The 6,755-nt window shown below is 36.8% G+C and overlaps 1 non-coding gene across 1 annotated transcript; it reads left to right on the top strand.

The window, feature by feature from the left end:
- Positions 1–4,156: 4,156 nt before the first annotated feature.
- Positions 4,157–4,262, top strand: LOC133807938 (small nucleolar RNA R71). Its single transcript, XR_009879820.1, has one exon. It is a non-coding gene; the product is annotated as a small nucleolar RNA R71 (small nucleolar RNA).
- Positions 4,263–6,755: the final 2,493 nt, after the last annotated feature.

Raw genomic sequence — 6,755 nt, 5'->3', positions numbered from 1 at the left:
TGCCCAATAAGCTCAGTGCTCAAGTTCCACCAGTAAATGACATGCCTTTCTAAACACTAGTCGATACAGTGACATACCAATCAGAGTCTTGAAGGTTGTGCGATATGCCCACAGTGAATTCATCAAGCTTTTTCGACCATTCCTTCCTTGATGTATTTTTACAGTCTTTTCCAAGATACCTTTTATCTCTCGATTTGACACTTCTGCTTGACCATTTGCAAGTGGATGATAGAACAAGACCTTTCGATGATGAACTCCATAATGAGCGCATATAGTTGTGAATGACTTGTTGCATAAATGACTTCCTTTGTCACTAATAATTGCTATTGGAGTACCAAACTGGGTAAAAATATTTTTATGAAGGAATTTAAGTACCTCTTTACCATCACAAGTAGGAGTTGCTGCAGCTTCCACCCATTTAGAAACATAATTTACTGCCAGCAAAATGTACTTGTTATTATAAGATGACGGGAAAGACCCCATAAAATCTATTCCCCACACATCAAACAACTCAACTTCCAGAATTCTAGTCATCGGCATTTGATCTCTTCTTGATATGTTACCAGTTGTTTGGCAATGATCACAACTCTTGACAAAGGCACTAGCATCTTTAAATAATGTAGGCCAATAATGCTTGACTTCCGAATAGAACTTTTTAAGTTGCTGCCTTGACATGTTCGGAGGCGCAACTTTAGCTACCAAATAATTGACATAATCAGCAAACCATGGTAACTTTTCTTCACTTTCAATAGAAATAACTGTTCATCTGAAAATTTTTCATCTATTTGTTCCTCTTTCTCAGTAGGCTCTTCTCCTTTTTCCAATCTAGATAAATGATCCGCAACTAGATTTTCTGTCCCCTTTTTGTCATAAATTTCCATATCAAACTCTTGCAATAAAAGGACCCATCGAATCAAGAGAGGTTTTGCATCCTTCCTGGTCATAAGGTACTTAATAGCGGAATGATCTCTGTAGACAATCATCTTATTACCAATTAAATATGGTCTGAACTTATCGAATGCAAAGACAATTGCAAGTAATTCCTTCATAATAGTTGCATAATTTAATTGAGCATCATTAAAGGTTCGACTAGCATAATAAATCATTCGAAATACCTTGTCAACTCGCTGTCCCAGAACTGCTCCTACTGCATAATTGCTCGCATCACACATCAATTCAAAAGGAAGTTCCCAATTCGATGATACAACAATAGGAGCAGAAACTAATTTCTCCTCCAGCGTGTTAAATGCCCTTACACATTCAGCATCAAAGTCAAACACCGCACCATTCATTAGTAGAGTAGATAATGGCTTCGAAATCTTTGAAAAGTCCTTTATAAACCTCCTATAAAATCCAGCATGGCCCAAAAAACTATGAACCCCCTTAACATACACCAGTGGAGGTAAGTTTTCTATTGTAGATATCTTGGCCCTATCTACCTCAATATTATGGCGTGAAATTTTGTGGCCCAAGACTATTCCTTCTGTCACCATAAAGTGACATTTCTCCCAATTTAATACTAAGTTTGACTCCTCACATCTTTTCAAAAACCTCTCCAAATTAGCCAAACATCAATCAAAAGAGGCCCCAAAGACTGAAAAGTCATCCATAAAGATCTCTATACCTTTTTCCACCATGTTCGAGAAGATAGACATCATACATCTCTGAAATGTTGCTGGAAGATTACATAACCCAAACGACATTCTCTGAAATGCAAATGTTCCATAAGGGCATGTGAAGGTGGTCCTTTGGTTCTATGGGGATTTGATGGTACCCCGAATACCCATCCAAGAAACAATAATAATGATGGCCTGCCAATCTGTCCAACATCTGATCTACAAAAGGCAAAGGGAAATGATCCTTCCTTGTTGCCTTATTCTGTTTACGGTTGTCTATACAAATTCTCCACCCCATCACAGTATGAGTTGGAATCAATTCATTATTATCATTCTTAACCACCGTCATGCCACCTTTCTTTGGCACAACCTGAACAGGACTAACCCATACACTGTCAGATATTGGGTAAATCACCCCTGCATCCAACCATTTAAGGATTTCCTTCCATACCACCTCCTTCATTGAAGGATTAAGCTTCCTCTGAGCATCAATACTAGGCTTACTATCCTCCTCCATTAATATACGGTGCATCACTGTTGAAGGGCTTATACCCTTGATATTTGCCAAACTCCACCCAATTGCTAGCTTGTGAGCCCTCAACACTCGAAGTAGCTTCTCTTCTTCAATCAGAGACAACGAAGCTGAAATAATAATTGGTATTGTGTTGTTCTCACCCAAATATGCATACCTAAGGTGATCAAGCAATGTCTTTAACTCAAGAACTGATGGCTTCTCAATAGATGGGAGAGGTCTCTCAGGCACTTGCCCCAATTCCTCATATTTCTTTTTATAAATTTGCCCCGATGAGTTCAACCACTTAACATATTCGCTGGCTTCAGTATCATCACACTCTTCTGGACTTGCAATCAAACTCAACTCAAGTGGATCTTCAATAGACTTGACCCCTTCACCTTGTTCCTCTAATACACTAACACTGAAAAAACTCTCACCCGCTGAAGGATATTTCAAGGCTTTAAAAACATTAAAATCTACTTCATCACCTTGTATTTTGAGCCTTAACTCACCCTTCTGAATATCTATCAATGCTTTCCCCATGGCTAAAAAGGGTCTTCCCAATATAATAGGCACGTCCTCATCTTCCTCCATATATAATACGATGAAATCCGTTGGAAAGACGAATTTATCGACCTTTACTAGAACGTCCTCTATAATACCTCGTGGGGTGTGTTAATGAACGGTCAGCCAATTGGAGAGTAACAGTAGTGGGTCTAGCTTACCCCAAACCAAGTCTTCTAAATACAGACAACAACATTAAATTAATGCTTACACCCAAATCACATAAAGCCCTCTCACAATGAAAGTTTCCAATGGTGCAAGGTATAGTGAAGCAATCCGGATCTCTTAACTTTTGAGGAAGTTTCTTTTGAATAATTGCACTACACTCCTCTGTCAATGCCACAGTTTTATAATCCTCAATTTTTCTCTTATTAGACAATATCTCTTTCATAAACTTCACATAACTAGGCATTTGTTCAAGAGCCTCCGCAAAAGGAATGTTAATGTGAAATTTCTTAAAGACTTCGAGAAATTTGGAGAATTGTTTTTCAAGATTGATCTTTCAGAACGATTGATGATAAGGGATCTTTGGTGTAGGCTTGGTGTATTTCGGCTTCTCTTTTTTTGAAGGTCTTTAGTAACCTCCTCTCGTGCTGGACTAGTAGCATTTTTAGTCTTCTTCCCCTTGTCATCCACTGTAGGCCCATCGTACTTAGTCCCACTCCTCAAAGTGATAGCTTGACATTGCTCTTTGGGATTTACCTCTGTGAAATTAGGCAAATTCCTTTGCGGTCTACTAGAAAGAAGTTTAGCCAATTGACCCATTTGTGTCTCCAAATTCCTGATTGAAGACCTTGTCTCTGTCATGAATTGATTTAATTGGTCTGGTTGAGTTGTTGGTGAGTTTATTCGAGGATGTGTTGGTGGATGAGATGGGCGAGGGTTTGGATCATAATAAGGTCTAGAGTGTAGTCTACAAGTCAGTTGGTGAAGTGGGTGTTGAGGTGGATACTATTGTTATAAACCTTGGTTATTTTTCCAAGACAGGTTGGGGTGATTCTTCCACGCAGGAGTATATGTATTTGAGTAAGTGTTGGGTGCAAGTCTTGGAAAGTTACTAATAGCATGTGCCTGTTCTAAAGGCATATCGTTCACGTCTGTTGAGAAACTAACAGTGCTTGGGCATTGCTCATAAGAATGTGGACCCCCACAAATCTCATAACTCATTACATTCTGTACTTGCATTGCTTGGGCGATGAGGTTATTCTGCTGCAATTACTTGGTTAGAGATGCCACTTGAGCGATCAATAAAGCAACATGATCGACCTCTAAGACTCCTGCCACCTTCTTATTCTCACGTTTAGTGGGCTAATTGTAGTTATTCATAGCCATCTCTTCCAATAATGCATAAGCTTCATTAGTGCTTTTTCTCATAAACGCTCATTCCGATGCTGCATCAATAATTGTCCTTGTATTTTCGCCCAAACCATTGTAAAACGTGTGCACCAGCAGCCACTTCTCTATTCCGTGATGTGGGCATGTCCTTTGCAACTCTTTAAAATGTTTCCACACATCATATAAAGACTCCCCATCCAGCTGATGAAAGTTATTAATTTCTCCTCTATATTGGGCCGACTTCGTAGGAGGAAAATATTTACCAAGGAATTTATGAGCCAAGTCTTCCCAAGTGACTATAGAATTGGCTTGTAATAAATTCAACCAACTCTTAGCTTTGTCTCTTAACAAAAACGAGAATAGTCTTAATCTGACAGCATCGTTACTCACCCTGTTCATTTTGAATGTTGTACACAACTCTAAAAAAATGGTGATGTGGAGATTTGGATCCTCGTTTGGTAATCCCCAAAATTGTACACAATTTTGTACCATCTGAATGATTGAGGGTTTGATCTCAAAATTATTCGCCTCTACAGTAGGAGGACAAATACTTGAATGTATCCCCGTAACAGTAGGGAGTACATAATTTCTCAATGGCGGGTCAGCCTCAGCTGCTACGTTACCTGCATTACCCAGATTTGCATTGTTGTTGACACCATTATTCATGTTCTCAGCCATGGAAAATCCAGCCTTTTCTTTATCTTTTAGTTTTGTCTTCATGTTCTTTGAATTTCAAGATCTACCGGTATGACCTCCTTTTGTATACTTTGTCGCATATACCAATAATTCTTGAAAGACAATACAACCATAATCCGAATGAGTTCTTAAAGTAAAAACCAAAGTAGAGCAAAAAACAATTAATTTTGGTATTGGATATTAAGTCCCCGACAACAACGTCAAAAACTTGATCGCTAAAATATGATACAAAAGCATACGCAATCAATTCAAGTAATATAGATAATAAATAAGAATTATTCCCACAAAGACTATAACCCAATTACCAATAATTTCTCTTTACTTTCTATTTGGCAAGTAAAATTAAGATGAATAAATCTAACTAAAAACACAATTTAAATAACTGTAAACAAAACAATTAATCAAAGGATAAAAATCAATAATAAAAAGACCTAGGGTATTAACTTCATCAACTTTTCATTCAATTAATTTTACTAATCAGTTCTAAATCTCTTTCTTCCTATTCTAATAGCAGGTTAACAAAAATCGATTCCTATTCTTTTTCAAGATATAAGATCTCAACCTATATGCAGATTTTCTATATCTCTATGATAAACTTAAACACATAGCAGACATTAAGCATAGAAACCCAATTTCTACACAAGTCATACAAGTACTTTCGTCCAATATGTAACCTATGTCTATATAACAATATCATATTCAATTTGCATCTTTCAAATTTTGAATCAAGCAAATATTGATAAGATATTTACTAGCATTAAGAAAACATTATATAGATTAGAATAAAGAAGAAGAATCAATAAAACATCATAATAAAGTTAAATAGAAATCCAAGGGACTACATTAACCCTTAGATAGAGGATTTAGTTCATATAAGATAATAACCATAACATTCAAATAATTGTTCATAGAAAATACCCTAAAGAACTAAGATGAAGAAGATATCTAGAGAACAATAAACAGATAAAACAAGTAGTCTCCTTAGGGTTTTTTTTCTTCCATAAATCGTCATAATGATGCTTAAATAGTAATATGTACTTTGGATGTGAATTCCTGCTTTTTCCCCTGCATAAAATGCCATTTTCTTCAAAATACGCCTCTCAAGCGCCACACCTCTATAATGAAGCGCCGTGGCCCGTGTCCAAAATATGGAATTCTCACGTCTCTGACTTGCTCAAGTGCTACGACTCTAATAGACTTGCGCTGCAGCTCAAATTCATCAACCAATAGTGCCGTGGCTTTCAAAGGCAGTGTCACAACCCTTTACTTCTTGATAAATTGACCTTTCTGTCTAGTCGCAGCGTCGCGAATCTAACTCCAAGCGCCGTAGCTCAAATGTCTTTTTTTTTCATCAAATTCCATCTTTTTAACAGCAAATGCAGTCATTTATCAATTACGTCCCATAAATCTAAAATATTATCAAACACATGCAACAAAATGTCATACTGCACAAAAAATTACTAAATAAACCTAAAAAATAAAATAAAATTACCCTTTAAAACACTATAAAAACCACTCACCTGGGGGACAGAGGCCAGTGGCTGCTGACATCCAATTTCTTTTTTCAGCTTTTTCCAATTTGAGCGGTTCTAACACCCCAAGTAACTCCCAAATCTTCATTTTAATTCCATAAATATCCAATTAAACATTTGTAACAGTCACGGGGGTTGGTGGAATTTGAAATTCAAAGGGTATCTCAAACTCTATAAATAGAAGTCTAATGCTCACTTGTAAGACACACTATTTTCTATCCACTAGAGCACTTGGCTAGAAAATCACATAGAAACTTGTTTATTCTAGAGAGCTATTTTCATTTGAGAGATTCCTTAGTCCTTGAGATAGGGGGAAATAAACTCTTGGACAAAGGTTGTAAACATTGTTCAAGTTGGTGATCCCCAATGCTCTTCACTTTGGTTGTGTGAGTGAGAGTGTTTGTTTTTGTTATTGTTCTTATTTTCTACTATTGTTTTTCATCTTCTTCTCTTTATTTTCCTTTTTACACTTTTGCTAGTATCTTTTGTTTTTATAGT

This window comes from Humulus lupulus, chromosome X (genome assembly GCF_963169125.1).
Source record: "Humulus lupulus chromosome X, drHumLupu1.1, whole genome shotgun sequence".
NCBI lineage: Eukaryota > Viridiplantae > Streptophyta > Magnoliopsida > Rosales > Cannabaceae > Humulus > Humulus lupulus.
The sequence above is the reverse complement of the archived record's forward strand: the minus strand, read 5'-3'. Positions and strand labels throughout refer to the sequence as shown.